The sequence below is a fragment of the Panthera tigris genome, chromosome A3 (genome assembly GCF_018350195.1).
Source record: "Panthera tigris isolate Pti1 chromosome A3, P.tigris_Pti1_mat1.1, whole genome shotgun sequence".
NCBI lineage: Eukaryota > Metazoa > Chordata > Mammalia > Carnivora > Felidae > Panthera > Panthera tigris.
The window spans coordinates 4,460,077-4,477,044 of NC_056662.1; positions in this window are offsets into that span (position 1 = coordinate 4,460,077).

Consider the following 16,968-nt stretch of genomic DNA (forward strand, 5'->3'; position numbering starts at 1 on the left):
CCAATTGCCCTTGAGAACAGTCCTTGTCATTAGGAAGCTAACCAGCAGGTAACCTGGGCCGCGTGGGCCTGCTGGGTGACACGGGGCGCAGGGCCCTGGCCAGGGAGCCCGGACGGAAGATCCGTGTCCGTCCGCCTCTCACATCTCCCTCACCCACACTCGTGCTTAGAGTCCGACAAGAGGATGTCATTAATAAACACGCCAGCAAGGAGACAGTGGGGCTTGAGATGGCCGTGGGAAAACACAGAGGAAGCAGAAAGGTGTTTTGTTTTGTTTTTTCCGATTGTCGGAAACCTTCATCTTTGTCGCTTTGAAATTTCCTGATGTTGCTTAATTAGTTAAACCTAAAACTTCCTGTCCACACTTGAGATAAGAGGGTTTTGAAAAACATCCAGCCAGACTATTGTGGCATAATGTGGCTTGTGTGTTTTTTTTTTTTTTTTTTTTTAAAGCTGATAGCTAGTGTATTCCTGCTCCGTTTGTTAGATCGTAACATCTTTCCCCAGTGTTTTACTGTGATTGGTTTACAGCCTTAATGATCATCGTTTTATACTGTATTTTAAGATCTGCTGGGGCAAATGCCTTCTTACGGCATACTATCTCAGAACCCTCTGATAGTTTTGCCCATTTATTTTCCTCTAGAATTTAAGAACCATTTTTATCAAGTTCTGTAATGACCTTGGTGATATTTTGACTGGAATTGCATTCACTCTATAAATTAAGTTGGGGAAGACTGTCATCTTTTCTGCATTTAGCCTTAGGCCCCAGTATGACCTCACTCTTCATTTACTTGAGTTTCTGTCTCTCTCATTAAGGATTTGTGTTTTCTTGACATGATTCTGGTACATCATATGTAGAGTCTGAGATGTGAAAATATATCCTGTATCTCCCAAGCATTTGCTACTTGTGTTGCCATTGTGAAAGGGCTCTCTTTTTTTATGATATTTTCGGGCTGTTTCTTATGTGTTTATAGGGACAGTATTGATTTGGGGGCGTTTTTCTCAGATTCGGCGACTTTTAGAATTGGTTGGTTTATGAGGCAGCCAGCAGCCTGCTCAAGCAAACCCTCAGTGAAGGGTGCAGACGATTTTGTCGAAGGGATTCCTGCGTGAGGGAGAGAGGTGAAGTCAGTGATCCTTCCTTCCTTCCTTCCTTCCTTCCTTCCTTCCTTCCAAGATTTTAAGGAATCTCTACACCCAAAGTGGGGCTTGAACTCCCACCCCAAGATCAAGAATCCCAGGCTTCCTGACTGAGCCAGTCAGGGGCCCCCCGCAGACTGTTCTTGATAATGGAATCTACATAAGCTTCCTTCCTCTTGGTATTTCACTGTCCTCTCTTCTTGAATCACAATAGATAGTAATTTGAGTTTTTTTGTTTTAAGATTTTTGAGAGTTTTTTAGGTTTTTTTTTTTCAAAATTTTGTTTTCATTTCATTTTTTTAAACGATTTTACTTAACATTAAAAAAAATAAGTTGGCAACCCTAGGTTGGCAGCTCACATTTCTTTGACATTTTAGCATTGTCTGAAATCTCTAAATCAGGAACTTCCAGCCCATGTCCTCTTGGACTGTATAGTTTGTAATATTTGGTCATTTTGGGCTTTTTTTTTAAAAGGTCTTTTAAAACGTGTATTATTTTTGAGAGAGAGAGGGAGGGAGGGAGGGAGGGAGGGGCAGGCTCCCGAAGCAGGCTCCAGGCTCTGAGCTGTCAGCACAGAGCCCGATGCGGGGCTCGAAGCCAGGAACCGCGAGATCATGACCTGAGCCAAAGTCAGACGCTCAACCGATTGAGCCACCCAGGCGCCCCTGGGCTTCTGTTTTTATTTAAAAATAAATTTGGTGTATTCTTCTGGTCAGTCATGTCATTTCGTCAGGTTGATGTTTTAGGTCTTCTCACCCTCCCTAGTGCCTCTCCGTGCTCTCTGACGGCAGAGTAGAGTCCTTCCTCCTTTACTAAAGAGGGGACGGGATGGGGACATCCTCATGGTGTTTCTTTTTTTAAAGGGGTTTTCTCTCAATGTCCTTTCTTTGACAGTATTTAGGTGACTTTTAAGAGGAAACAGGTGGCATCTCCTGAGAGGGCCCCAACAGAGAGGCGGAGAGGGGTGAGAGGGGTAAGAGGTGAGAAACCAGACTGGGGACCAGATGGGCCTGGATGTGCATCTTGTACCCTTTGCTTCAGAGCTGACCGGTGGCATTAACCTGTCTGGCTTTTCGTCTCCTCAGTTGCAAAAATGGCCTTTTAAAGGTCCCCAAACCCCTGCCTTCCAGGGTTACCGAGAGGATCAAATGAGGAAAAGAGGTAGAGAGTGCCTAGCAGCGGGTCTGTAACAAGCAAACTCCGAACCAGTCGTTTGACTGGTGGCAGCTGTCACTGACCGTGGTGGTCGGGATGATGGTGGTGGCGAAGCTGGTGGCAAAGGCCAGTAGGCAGGAGAGCGATGGTAAAGATGGGAAGGAGCCCAGTGAGAAAGCACCTGCTGGAAAGTTGGAGAGGCCAATCACATCGGGTTTTGTCCATACACGTTTCCGGTTCCCCTGTGGTGGCTTCTGTACATGGTTTGAGGTCCAGAAAGGCACCGAGGACCCACTACGGACGCGCTGGGCACCAGGAATATGCTGGTGAGCTGGATCAGACTCGTTCTCTCCACTTGGTGCGTTCAGTGGGGGATCTGGAAATAATGAATCATCATATTAAGGAGAGTGTTGTTGCAGCCCAAGCTAAGGGCACTGGAAAAGAAACGTGTTTTCTTTTTTCAGAGTGTACGGGAGAGGAAGCTGTCCTAGATTTGGGCATGTCAGGGAATACTTCCCTGAGAAAATGATACGTGCACACTTGAGCCGTGAACTGAAGGATGAGCATGTGGCGGCGGGGGGGGGGGGGGGGGGGGGGGGGGGGTGCAGTTCCAGGGCAGGAATAGCGTGTCCGCGGGCCCTCTGCTGGGAGGGACCGAACGCGTGAGGGGAACCTGCAGAAGGTCAGCGCGAGCATGGGGTACAGAGTGAAGTGAGTCTGGGGGGTGGACAGGGGCTGCCATGTCGGGCCTCTGGCCCGCCAGGACGACGTGTAGTCTTGTGTGTTGAACGCCCTTAGGATGGTGGGAAACCCTTGTCCTGATGGCCGGGAGGTGCCACAGTCAAGCCGTCTGTTTCAAAAAACTCTCTGGCCATGGGCTCGGGGGCTGGAATTTGAAGGAAGCTAGAGATGATGGGAGTAGTTGGGTCTACGGAAGGTCGATGGTTCTATAAATGCATAAAACCAGTGGTAGTGAGAGTGGCCTTGAGAGTCACTTGGGAAGTCGACTAGCACGGCTTGGCAGCCGCATGGATTCAGGGAGTCCGCTGTGTGAGGAAGGATGCCTGGCCAGAACCAGAGGGAAGCCCGTGCCTTTCGCTGAAGGCGCAGGGGTGGGGAGTAGGGTGAGTTCTGTCCCTGGCTCGTTGAGTTAGAAGTGCGCCGCACGACCTGTGAGGAGGAATCCACCAGGCAGAAGGATGGGGCGGGTCTAGAGCCCCGGGGGAAGGCGCTGGAGTGGGAGCGGAGGAGTCTAGTGGGAAGGGCAGTACAGGAGAGGCCCCCAAGTTGAGTTTCCAGCCAGAGTCATTGTGGATAGAAGCTGTCCGGTGCTGCGAGGGACTGGAGGTCGAGTCGTAGCCCCTTGGTCGTTCAGGTGAGGAGACGGAGGCTCGGAGAAGGCGGCCCTGCTGGTTTGTGGCGGAAGCCCTCCTCGACTGGGTTCTTCCCCGTCCTGCTTCGGTCCCCGTGCGGCACACCAAGTGGAGTATCTTCACGGAGACACAGAACGTGAACCGAGGGCTCGGATGTCCACCCCCCTGATAGCAGATCTCTTTTTTGTTAGCATCCAAACGGACAGTTCACAGCTTCGCCTTCCCCTCTTGATCACTTTAGAACTGACATTCTGCCGGCTCCTTATTAAAGAAAGAGCAAAGCAAGAGCTGGCTGGGAGTGGTTTCAAAGCTCGAAATAGAACTATACCATGCCCTTAATTCTCACGCCTGGCAAGGCCCACACGGCAGCCGGGAAGGACTCGGGCAAGGTTAAAGCTAAGATCATTTGGCGACACTCTTTTCCTGCTGGTTATTCAAAAATCCGGCCAAGTCCCGGAGCACCGGTTATCACTCAAAGGTGGTCCCCAGAATAGGGGGATTACGTGCAAGAAAGGCAAATCCGTCGTTCTCAGGACCCTTTTGCAAGATGCCTCCTCTGTGAGACCGGTGAGGTGTCAGCAGCTTCTCCCGTCTGTTACTTTAAAAAAAAAAAAGCAGTGTTTAATTACACGTGGAGCGTGTGCGTTCGGTTTATCATAAATAAGTTGATAATAGAGACTGGGGCTACGGCCAACGTCGGCTTTAATGGCCTGCCCCCACCGGCCATGGTCTCCATACTCCACCTCTCAAATTCCCCCGAGGCTACCAGCTTCACGTAGAAAAATGCCTTGTTGCAAAAAACACAAGTCACGTTTCTGTCACTTGGCAGAGTCAGCTTGGAGGCCCTTGGTTGGTTCACCCCGGATCTCCCTTGTTCTTTCCAGTCGTCACCCCATCATCTCTGGTCCCGGTAGGAGACCGTTGACAGTCACTTCCCAATTGATGTCCACTTTGGCTTATTTCTCCTCGGTCCCCTGTCCTGGCACACACTTCTGGGCACACGTTTACAGGGGTTTCTCTAGGGTCAATCTTAAGCGGTAGGACTGGTAGGTCACGGGTAGACACGGAGCTTTGACTCAGTTTTCCCTTTAGTACAAGACTGCCAGTCTGTCCCCACCAGCAGTGTGTGTCTGTCCTCACACCACCCAGTTGCTCTGGCCAAGAGAGCAGTGACACCAGGTCTGTGGCCAGAGCCCCTCCAATTTGGAGCCAGATCCTGGAGCTGTTTTCCTGAGGGCCATGACCTTGGCGGTTGAACTTCAGTGAGATAGATTTCCCAGACCTGCCACCAAGGGAGGTGGGGGGAGACCTCACTGAGGGAAACGAGGCGAGAGGCCGCCGAACAGGCTCTGCGCCCAGTTTCTTCAAGTTCTTACGAAGGGGACGCAGTTCTCGGAGACACAGCATCGACACACCGCTCTTGCCGGTGTCCCCTCGGGAACTCTAAGCAGTGCTCTGATCACGTGATCATTTTGAACCTGCTTGGCAGACGTCCTCCCCCGATCCCTGATCTAGACAGTTTAGATTGGGAATGACCACAGTTGAAAGAATGCTCTCCAGCCAGCCTCTGAGATCGAGGCCCCTGTCCCCCGCCCTCCTTCCTGCCCGGCTCGTTGCCGGCATAGACGAGGTAGTCACAGCGCATAACCAGAGTTCCCTTATGATTTATCATCCAACACGGACGTTTTTGAGCGTGAAAAGCCGCGGTAACTGGAGGGAGTGCTGGCGTGACGGGTTAACCAGGGCTTTCCTGCAAACTGAGTTGTAGGGGCGTCCTAGGTTTTCTTAATAGTGATATTAGTATTGTTATTAATATGATAACATTGTTACATATATACATAAAATTAATGACATGATTAACATTGATATTACTTTTAGCATGTTTAAAAGAGTAACTTCCCATCTCCAACTAGTTTTAAAATAGGCTTCTCTCCGAAGAGAGAAAGGTCTGCCGTGGGAGCCCCTGTTAGTTAAACTGGTTGAACTCTCTGCATGAACAGGGAAATTTGCCCAACTGTGTTTCTGAAGTCATGGTGGAAACGCAAGGAAAAGAGCAAACTGGGGAGAAAGAAAACAGGAACTTTCTCTGAGACCTTTCCTGGGGGTTTCTGACCGGAGAGCCGAGGTAAGTGACCACATGGTTGTTGGGGGCTTGGTTCAGCATCAGCGGCCAGGACTCTGGGCCCCTCCTCCCCGCTCCCCCACCCCCAACCCACGCACTCCATGCTGAGGGCCCAGTGTACCCTCTCTAGCAGGGCCATTGGAAGTGCCCAACACGTGGCTTGCCTGGAACAGAGAAGGTGGGAGGTGGCCTGGAGTATGGAGGGAATGGCCATTTTTAGGCAGAGAATGTAGTCAAAAACTCTCTGACTTCAAAAGTACTATAGAAATTAGAAAAAAATCTATAGTCCTTTAGAAGTATTGAGATCCTTGCTCAAACTTCAGTTGTTTCCATACTAGCTAGATGATTTTTGCCTTATTCCCGTTCTATAGCTACGCTTCACGGGGTTCTTTAAATCAACTTGCTGTATTTATGTAAATGAATTTAGTTTTAAAGGAAAATTATTCCAATAACACTTGGCTTCTGGCTAAGAATTTTTTAAATGCGCAAGGAGATAAATGCATAGCTCTTAAAATGGACAGCATTGGCTCTTGGCCCCTTAGAATCCCCTCGGCACCGCCTTCGTCCGGGGCGGCCCTGTCTTCCCCGCAGCATGCAGTGAGGGGCTGAGTCCGTTCATCCACCGGGGAGAATCCCCGACTGGACCCTAGCAAAGATAGCATGACAGGTGGACTTCCTGTCCTGTGTGCCGTATTCTTGCCAACAGGCGTTTACCATCGAGGGGGACGGAGATTTCGACCCTGGTATCTAGTAAGGCAACTCCTGGCTGAGGAGGTGGTGGGAAGGAAGAATTCTGCTTCAAACCCGCTGAAGCCTGTTGAGCTCCGACAGGACTGAATTACTTGGGGCATATTTTCTTTCCATGACATTTGCCTTCTAATAATAAATCGACAGATGTAGTTGTCTTGATCTGCCTTTACCGTGACATTTGCCGTCACCTCACGTGTTTTTGTTTGCAGACGCAGCCAAGAAACAGGCTTCTCGGTGAGGCTTTAACCCATGCCCTTGGCCTCCGCAGAGCTCTGTCCCAAACAACGGGAGCGCGAGCCCAGGCACCTTCCACTTCCTGCCGACGTGCCTCGCAGGGGCCCACCCACTCCCCCGCTTTGTGCTGAGGCCTTTTCTCTCGTGAGGGGCTTTTCCGGGGATTTGGGGCGGGGGGGAGGTGGCTCTTTTCTCCCATCATGTGCTTGGTTCTTGAGTGGATGCCAGAAAATGCCAGAAAAGAGCCTGTGCCTAAAAGTACAGATCCAGAAGTGGGGTAGGATACGCTTTTCAGACAGGTCAAAGGCAAGCAAAACTAGGCTAATACGTGCACGATAAAAGGAACACGTTCGAGGCACGCGTGTGATAAACCGGAGATTTGTGGCTCTGCTCCTTTGGCACAGAAGGTGGGCGAGGGCGGGGGAGAAAGGCCGTCCAGTAGATGCGGTTCCCGGCTGTGTCTTGCTTAGGTTGGCTCATTGTGTGCTTGTAAGTCCTAAATTTAAAAAGTATGTGTTGAGACGGTCTCCATGGGTCAATGGAATGGGACAGTTGAAATGAATCCAGGGCATGCGGGGAGGGGACCCGTCGTGTCCCGGCCGAGGACGTGGTTTTCGGGCCAGGCTGTGACCGGCCGGCGCACCGGGGTTCCGCTCCCCGCCTGCCCTTTCTTTCATACCAAGTGAGAAGTGTTCCTGGCACGTGCTAGGTTCTCAGCAGTTTGTTGGGGTTTTTTTTCCACACATGTGTTGTGAATATGCGTTGGGTATTTTTGAACGTCGAATTCAAATTTTGTTGCGTTTTGGTTGACTCTTTTCTCACGTGCGTACTTTTAAACTTGTCAGCCTGTTGTTACGGAGGTTTCCAAGCGTGCAGAGGTGGAGGTGAGACCCCGGGGCCCCGCACAGCTGCGGTAGCCTGTCAGCGACTGCTGCCTCCTTCACCCCTCCGTCGTCTTTGGGTGTCTTTTTAAGGCCTGGCCCGGAAATCCTACCGTTGCACCGGCTCTTTCTGGACTCTTCTGGGGTCTGGAAGCCAGTGTCTTCCCCGCAAGGAGAGCAAGTCAGGTAGCTGAGCCTGCTCCCCGGCCCTCCCCCGACCCCCGAGGCACTCCATCCCTGCACGGATCTAGGGCACCCTCGCGAGGGGAGGAGAGGCCAACCCCTGGAGCCCCAGGAACCTCCTGGAGCCACCGCCCCTCTCCTGGGTCCCCCGGTAGAGGCCCCCACATTGATCGCTGGACACTTTTCCGATTCCCAAAGTAGCGCAGACCCGTTTTTGGTGACCAGGCAAATCCCGGCTCTGCTCTTTCTAAAAGAATGCACATTTGGAACATACAGAGCCCAAATCAGTGTGATGTCAGTTGTCACTGTCCGTGTGGAAAGATTTGGCCACGGCCAGCTGCCGGGCCTCTTCGCGCTGTATTAATAGCAGGGCCGTGGGGCCCGATGGGGTCGGAAGCCAGGGAGAGGGGAGGGACAGCTGTGGCGGACATCCCACCATGCTCCAGGCATGTGCTCCCGTGTCACGGGCACACAGATGGCCCACACCTTGCCCTGCCGCTCAAAGCCCCCCCCAGGCCTGTGCCTCCTTCTCCTTGTAGGGTCAGGAATGGGCTCCGGCGGACGGCGCACTTGACAGAGGGGCCAGATTAAGATGGGCACGATTGGAACAGAGGGTTCGGGTGGCCCCGTGTTGTTCTGGGTCAACTTACGCTTTTACTGGAAGCACAGGCATGTGCCGGCCGAACGAGGCGGTGGTATTTAAACAGCTGGGGGTATTGGGTTCTATATGCCAAGGCTGGACAGATATTTTTAAATGTCACAGGCCAAATGGAACCTGCGCTGGCACCGGCCAGAGGGGCAGGGGGATTTGGAGGACACCGCACCACCGTGGCTGGATATGGTCCGGAGAGCCGGGGGGGAGGATTAGTGCCTGGGAAGAAGCCCAGCGCGTGAGGTTCAGCGACGACAGAGCGGGAGGGTCATTTGAGTAAGCGGTAGGCGCCTGGCGGGTGGGGTCAGGGGCAGGCGGACATGTGTGGAAACGCCAAGGACTCGTCCAGAGCTGGGAGGTCAGCAGGGTGGAGCCCCCGAGCTCACGGGGGAACGGGCCGGGGAATCGACCCTGTGGTCAAGGTTCCTGGCTTTGGTGTCCTACAGAACTGAGCGCTGACCTCAGAACCCCAGTGCCCGCCCCACTCCCTTGGGGCAACTCATTGATCTGCCCGGGTGGTTTTCCTCCCCAGTCGGAGGGAAGGGACCAGGGCTCCTGGAGGATTAAGCTGGACGATAAGCTACCTGACGCTCAGGAGCAAAAGCCCCTAAATGGTGGCTGCTGTTGTTACTAGCAAACGCGAATCTGTGGAAAACCGCCATCGTGGAACGGCTTGGAAACCGCCCTCCAGGCCCATCCCGCCCGGACACATGTTGTGTTTCAACCGCACAGGGTATTGTCTTTGACGTCGGAGTCCTGGTAGCCGCCAACGTTTGGATACCAGGAGATGCTACCAAAACTTTTGGAGAGTTGACTTCTCCCGGCCTGGGGGAGCCTCGGGTCGGCCAGGACTGGTCCGCCGGCGGCCGTAACCGAGGGGCGGCTGCCCCCTGTCGGCGAGCTGCCGACCACGCCGGGCGCCACCTGGCCCCATCACTCACCTCTGAGCAGGGCCTGGCCTCTGTAGGCATTTGCACTTGCTGTCTCTGCAGTCAAGCGGAGCTATTATTATCTCCGAAGGGGCGAGGGCCGTCAGAATTAGCCACTGACTTGCTGGCTGGGGCCTCCTTGACTTTGCCCTGACATTGGTCTCGGGAGACCTGGGCTCATGGAAGAGCACTGGGTGGCCCGGCCTGGGACGGGGGAAGCAAAGGAAGGGGCGGCGGGCTTTCACGAAGGCCCCTGCCAGGCCCCCGGAGGCAGCTCGCTGCCCGCTTTTCTCCCCGTGGCCCCTTAGTAACCTGAGCAGAAACACAACGGGGTTAGGCCAGTTACTGTGGCGATGCCAACGCCCTTGTGGCTCTGGGCCTCTCGGTCACGAGGATGGGGCTTGGGAAGGCTCGAGGGGGCCAGGGTGGGTCTGGAACCTGGATGTGGCTTCTTAGCACTGGGAAGGGAAGGCTAAGGGGGCGTTCGGTTGCGGGGGCGGGGGGGAGTCTTGGGGCCCTCAAGTTCATCCCTGTTGCTGCGCAGAATCTCTTGCTTGTCCTGTGCGGTTCAGACTCCCTCTTCCTTGTCCAGGCCCCTGGGAAGACCCCGTGGCACCAGTGACCCAGCTGGGCCTCCGGGGCCACCTGTATGAAGGCTTGGGGGACCCTCCTCTTCTGAGGAGTCTTCCCTGTGTACACATAGCCAGGCTCAGACTCGGAGAAGCCCTTCCTCCTGGTCTGTTTGCTCCTTCGCTGGACTTCCTCTTTCCCAGATGTTTGGGGAATACGTTGATTTCATCTTCATGGCGATTTTACAGGGAACCTGAGGTTCAGGGAGGTCAAATAACTTGTGCAAGGCCATCCAGGCGGACAGTAGTAGAGTCTGGGTCTGAACTCCAGAGTCCGCCTTCTAAACCACTGCCTTTGAATGCTGCTTGGCAGATACGGGGGTGCTCCAGGGAGGAGTCTGGGATGACGCTTGGGCTGAGGCAGGAGCCCTCCCTGGAGCCAGTTGGGGGTAGGCCCTGGGTCGCGGAGAGCGGGCCGTGGGCTCCAGGGACAGAGGGACGCCAGCCCGGCTGCAGGAGTTGAGAGGGAGGCGAGCGGGGGTGGGTGAGGGCGTGTGGAGTGCCGAGGAGTCTAAGCCGTGGTCTGAATCCACATCTTCTAATGCTTTTTTCTGCTACCCCGTGGAAGAGGGGTTGGCAGAGGCAGAGGAGTGGCTGGGAGACCAGCTGGTCTCGAGGAGGCCCGGCTGGACCCGCCAGTGGTCATGATGAGTATGTTTGCGATGCATTTGGGAGGCTCGCGGCCCCGGCCTGTGGATGTGCCACAGGTCAAAGGTCACTCTAATTTGACCAGGGTCTGAGCTGGGTTAGCTGGGGCCTGCTTCCTGAGGTGGCCCAATCTGGGGAAGGCTTTCCCTCTGAGGCCTCTCTCTTGACCATGTAGAGGAGGGTCTCGGGTACTTCTGGAATAGTCCTCAGCCTCTGGTGAGAGCTGGTTCCTTCCAGCCTGGAGCAGACATGGCCTCAGGGCAAGGCAGCCTTGGAGAGCCGACGGGCGTGGGTGGTAGGGGGGATGTCATGGTTAGGAAGACCAGCCACAGGCCAGATGGACACCAGTGTGCGTGTGGTGACCCGATTTCCAGCAGTGCCTTCCCTCTCGCCAGCACTTCTGGAAGGAGCAGGACCTGTTGATACGGTGTCATAGGGGTTTTCTGATTGTAACTTTCTGGAAGACAGTGAGCCTTGAGAGGTCTGTGCCTGAAGCCCCTCCTCAGGCCCATGATGAAAATGGGCCGCTGGATTGGGTGTGTGGGTGGCCCATGCTCCCTGTGGGTGCACCGTGAAGGGGTCTTGTGGACACCCCTAGGTTCTCCTGCAGCCCGCCCTTGTCCTCTCTTTGGGTGAGGGACGTTTCTGGGGGCTCAGGGGGTGGCACAAAGTGCCCCAGTCCCTCACCACTAGGTGGCGCAGCTGCAGTGATGATGTTGACGGGGCTTTCGATGCCCCTTAGGAGAATCCCTGGGTGGGGGTTCCTGTGGTCCCCTTGGCCCTGGACGCTTCCTGGACCTGCTCTGGACCTGGCCGTGTGGTCTCGGGTAAGTGACGGCACCTGCATGGCTTTCCGGAACGACAGTTGGGTCCGGAGATGATGGGTTTCCATCAGCCCAGTCATTTCGCGGTGCATGAGGCCCCAGATCCAACCGCCTCGTTCCCTCTGTTCCCCAGCCTCTGTCCCTGCTCTGCGGCATCATCGGGACCGCCGTGGTTCTGTCTCCTTCCTAAAGGCTTCTGTGAGCTTGACTTCTTGTGGTCTGTTCTTACCGGCCAAGGCTCTGAAGTCAACTCTGAGCCGGCGATTGGTCCAAGGTCCCACCAGAAGGCCTTGGAGATCGTGACTCCCAGCCGATCTCATTAAGCACCGGGTCTCTCTCATCAGAAGAGGGGCCACACTTCCAGAACCATTCTGCTTCTCTCCAGTCCACAACAGACAACAGTCCGAAGATGGCCCCTCAATAGGGGTTGTGCTGATGGCTGTTCTTCGGAAGAGAGACGTCAAGCTGAAGAGCCACCCGAGTGTGGCCGTGGGATGTCGTCGTGTGTGTGCACGCGTGTCTGTGTGTCTGGTTTGTTCGTCCTGTTAACCCTTCCTTCCCCCTCTTCTCATCCTTTCCGTCCCCAGCCTCTTTGTTCTCGGGTGTCCTCGGAGCCTCCAGCAGCCGTGTCCCCGCTAAAGCTCTGGCAGCACTGTGTGTCGATGCTCCTTGAAGCTTCAGCCTCTTCTCGATGGGAATTTAACCTTTGCTCTGAAGCGAGGTTTTGCTAAGAGACACGGGTCTGTACAGACGAGGTGAGATCAGCCTTCGCCTCTTACCAGAACCGTTGTTCGGAAGGGTTTCTGTGCCTCATCGTCTGCAGATGTCACTTGGGAGTTGAGTCCTATTTAGCTTTGAGGAACGGCCCAGCAAGGGGGCCCCTCCCAAACACCTTGCCCGAGCTTACTTTGGGTTCACCCCCAGGCTTCTTGATTAACTCACGGTGGCGGCTCCCCGCACCCCCCCCCCCCCCCCCAACAGCCACCTGAGCTGAGAGGACTTTTACCCTACCGGGTTACCGCTGAGCTGTATCAGGTGAAAGCGGGACCCTCCAGACCATCTGTTGTTAAAGAAAAATTAATAATGGAACACGTATAGAGCAAACACTTTGTACTGCTGCATAATAAATGTGGAATGCAGTGACCTTGGTTGAGGTAGCCACGGGCTTGTCGCCCACTCCCTGCTCGTCTGGGGCGCCAGGCGGTTAGGTTTGTAGCCTTCTGCCCTCCCCCAACCCCCCCCGCCCCCCCAGGGAGGAGAACTCGGGAGCCCCAAGCCCCCGACAGGGCCCTGTCCTGGCCACGCGGGGATGTCCTCTTCCAGCTCTGGCCACATTCAGAATTTTCTGTCTGCTCCGCGCCACGGCGAACATTCCAGGCGACACGTCCACTCCCGCTGGTGTTTCTGATCCGCCAGTGCCGTCAGGCCAGAACCTCCGGAGGCTGTGGGCCCCAGAGGAGGACACGGGAGGGTGCAGGCCGAGGGCAGAAGGCAGGCGGTGCTCCCGCGGTCTCCCACGGCCGAGAAGGACCAGCCTCGTGCTCGGCTCAGGAGCCAGCTGACAGCCCCTTTCTGATTGGCAGCTTTTGTTCAGAACTGGGCGGGGGGCCCCCCATCGTCGTAGCACTCGAGTTAGGCAATCGTTCACAGACTCTTCTCCTGGGGCCCCACGCACGACAGCACCATGGCACGTGCCTGCCACTCAAACCAAGGTAGCGACAGAACCTTCGGGGAGAAGCCTTCAGAAGATGAAATGTTGAGGCCGGCTGTCAGCGCGTGAGGCCACGACAGAGCTGTGATGAAGTTCTTTTCCCTGGTGCTCAGAGCCTGCCACCAAGGCCCCGGCAAACCCACGTTCGAAGGCCGTTTCTTCAAAGTAAACAGCGCTGCCTTTGAACCGGGAAGGGAAGCCGGCTGGAAGGCAGGTCCCCGTGTGCGTGTTTGAGCGGGGTCCACGAGGAAAGGTGTCACGCGGGTCTTTGGCTTATGGGTCGCATAAGCCCTTGGGGTGCAGAGAGGGGCCGCCGGAGTCCTGTGACATCTTTGTCCATCTGGGAGCACCCTAGGTTCCGACGTGGGGCAGGGCCGGGAGGAGGGGCGGCAGGAGCCCCCGGGGCCACGTGATGAAGTCAGGGAAGGGTGTGTGAGGCACAGCCCTGGGTGGGAGGTGATGATGCGGGTCCTTCCGGAGGGCCCCCCCCAATCCTGTTGTGCTCAATTCAGAGGGTTGGGTGGAGGCTTTCCTGAAAGGCTCGGAGGAGTGCTGCACCCACGGGCTGTGCGGTCAGGAGGCGAGACACGGGGAGCCACACGAGGGAAAGGCCACGCCGTCTGCCTGCCCCTCCTCCTCCCCCCTCCCCCGCAGAGGCCCAACTCCACCGGCGGGTCCCCCATGTGGTGGCCAGAGGCCACTGACCATGTTGTTGTTCTGCTCCAAGCCTCCGGTGGCTACTTCGAATACAACCCCGCTCTGAGCTTGGCCTTGACCACCTGCGTTGCCCCCACATGCCCCACATGCCGTTTGGCCCCAGCTGCCTGAAGACCCGGACCTGGGCCTGCTCCTCCTCTCCTTGGGGCCTGCCTCCCTCTCACCCTGGCTTCCCGCCTGCAGGGAGCACCCCCTGCCATCCAGCTGTCACCGGCATCACAGCCCCTGTCGTCTCTGTCCCTTTGCCAGTAATGTGTTTGCTCCCACCTCTTAGAGTCTGTGAGCTTGCAGGATGAGGGCTGTAGCTGCCCTGAGGATTATTACGTTCTCCAGCTTGGTCTCCTCCCGTGGTATGCAGTAGGTGCCTAATCAACGTGTGAAACTGAAGGGCGCCCGGGGGGCCCAGTCGGTTAAGTGTCCAACTTCGGCTCAGGTCATGATCTCAGTTTGTGAGATCAGACCCCGCTTTGGGCTCAGCGCTGACAGCACAGAGCCTGCTTGGGATTCTCTCTCTCCCTCTCTCTCTGTCCCTGCCCTGCCGATGCTCCGTCTCTCTCTGTCTCAAAAATAAATAAACATTTTTTAAAAAATTATCAAAAAAGTAGATGTTTGAGAATGAGTGGGATGAACATCCTTCTCTGTGTCCGTTCTGCACAGAGCTCTGCTCTGCACCTGCTGGTGTCCTAGAGGCAGGCGCAGGGCTGTGGCTCACCTGCCTTCCTCAGTTTCCCTTGGTTGCTGCTGGGGGGGGGCTTCTCGGGAAGCACGATGCCCTGCCTCCACCCAGGCCAAGCCAGGTTCCCACCCCCCCCCCCCCCCATCTTCTCCCATTACAGTTTGCTCTTTGCCTCCATGGCATTTGCCAGAATGTGGAACTTCAAACTTATCCTCCTAATGCCTGGCTTCCCCGGCCGGCCGAACCCCAACGGGCAGGGCCTGTCTTTCTCACATACTTGGAACAGAGCAGGCATTTAGGTGATATAATTGCTGGCTGGACGGATGGATGGACAGAGCAGAAAGATGAAAAAGGCAACTGAAGAAGATCCTGAGTGCAGAGTGGCTTCCTGACGGTTGAGGGGACACTCTGGGCGTGGGACAGGCATGGGAGTGAGAGGTGGCCCAGAGCGTGCTGAGAGTCAGATGCCTCCTTCCCGGTAGAGGAAGTGCGTTCTGGTAAACAGACCTCGTTGAGAAGCTGACACCCATCCCCATCACAGCAGAGCCCATGTGGAGTCCTCTGGGCTTGAGGACACCCTGGAGCCCAGCTCTGCAGGGAGGCGTGAGGTGTGCATCAGCGTGGAATGGGGGGGGGGGGTGTCCTAGTGACAGACTCGGCCCCCGGGCCGCTCTGCCCCCCACCCCTGGTTTTAACAGCCAGGCTTGGGTGGCCCCCGCCAGTGAGGTACCAGGCAGAGAAGGGGGCCTAGGCAAATGGGACGAGGAGGCCCAGGGCGCGGCGGGACGCCCCCCGGAGACGGGAGGGAGGAAAGAACGGGGCCTTTGCCACCAGACGGCACGTGCCACAGGGAGGGCTCTAAGCCAGTGGCTTTGGAGACGGTCTGGGGGGGTGTGCACAGAGCGTCCTGGTCCAGCTCCGGCCCCCTCCCCTTCTGAGTGTTCCCCTGCACCCAGGCGGTGGCACAGCCAGCATCCTCCCCGTCCCCCCCTCGCCCACGCCAGTGCGGCCGCTCGGTGTTCAAGGAGTAGCTCTGGATCAGTGTGCATCGTGGGCAAGTGCACATACACGGCTCCTTAGCTCTCTGTTCGGGGCCCTGGAAGCCCTAGGACAACAACTCCCCCAGCAGCAGGCGTGTCCCACCCTCAGACTTTGGTCTCTGACGCCTTTGTCCAGTAGAAGCAAGCAGGCTTCTTGTTAACAAGAGCTTGTTGCTGGGCCTGCTGAGGCAAGGGCTGCGGACGAGCCGGGGAGAGTGTTGGAAGGTGAGGAAGCGCTCCAAAACCAAAATGGCGGCATGGCAAAGGGCACGGGAGCCCCCGGAAGTGCTCCCAGTCACCCCGAGTGGCAGAGTCTAACAAGCTAGCCCTGGCTTATGATCCCAGTGTATACTATAAATATGCATGAGCCTACACGGTTGCCAATAACGGAAATCAGAGAAATGGGTACGAGAGACCAATCCCTTGTGTGGAGAATTCCAAAGAATTCAGGTAAATGCCCCTCAGGAAGCAGGGACGTAACTCCACGTCCCTTTAGTCTGCAGAGTAGAACCTTGGCCACAGTGGGCACCACACACCCGCCGGGGCCAAGGCTCACGTGGTCTGTGACAGTCCCGTTGCCCGCACAGCCCCAGACAGGACGAGAAGACCTTCACGTCTGTGAGCTTCCTCCCACATCCGTCACCCCAATACGAGCATCAACCGAACATCAGGGACATTTTATAGAATACCTACCAGCACCCTTCAAAATGGTCAAGGTCATCAAAAACCGGAGAAATCTGAGAAACAGCCAAGAGGAGACGTAACAGCTGCGTGTAATGTGTCCCGGGTGGGATCCTGCAACAGAAAAAAAGGGCATTCGGTAAAAACCACCCATGATCCGAATAACACGTGGAGTTGAGATCAGTTAATAACGTGTCAGTGTTGGTTCATGAATTGTGACGAACGACCACAGCAGCATAACGGCAGTAGAAGACGGGTGCTGAGCACCCAGAAACTCTGCACCGTCTTCCTAACTTTTTTGTAAATCTGAAACTGTTTTAAAGTTAAAAACCTACTTACTTTTTAAAAACGTTTACTCACTTTTGAGAGAGAGAGAGCGCATGCGCAAGTAGGGGAGGGGCAGAGACAGAGGGAGACACAGAATACGAAGGAGGCTCCAGGCTCCGAGCTGTCAGCACAGAGCCCGACGCGGGGCTCGAACCCACGAACCACGGGATCATGACCTGAGCGGAAGTCAGACGCTTAATGGACTGAGCCACCCAGGCGCACCGGAAGTTTATTTAAAATACCGGTGGGGCGCCTGGGTGGCTCAGTCGGTTGAGCGCCGACTTCGGCTCGGGTCCC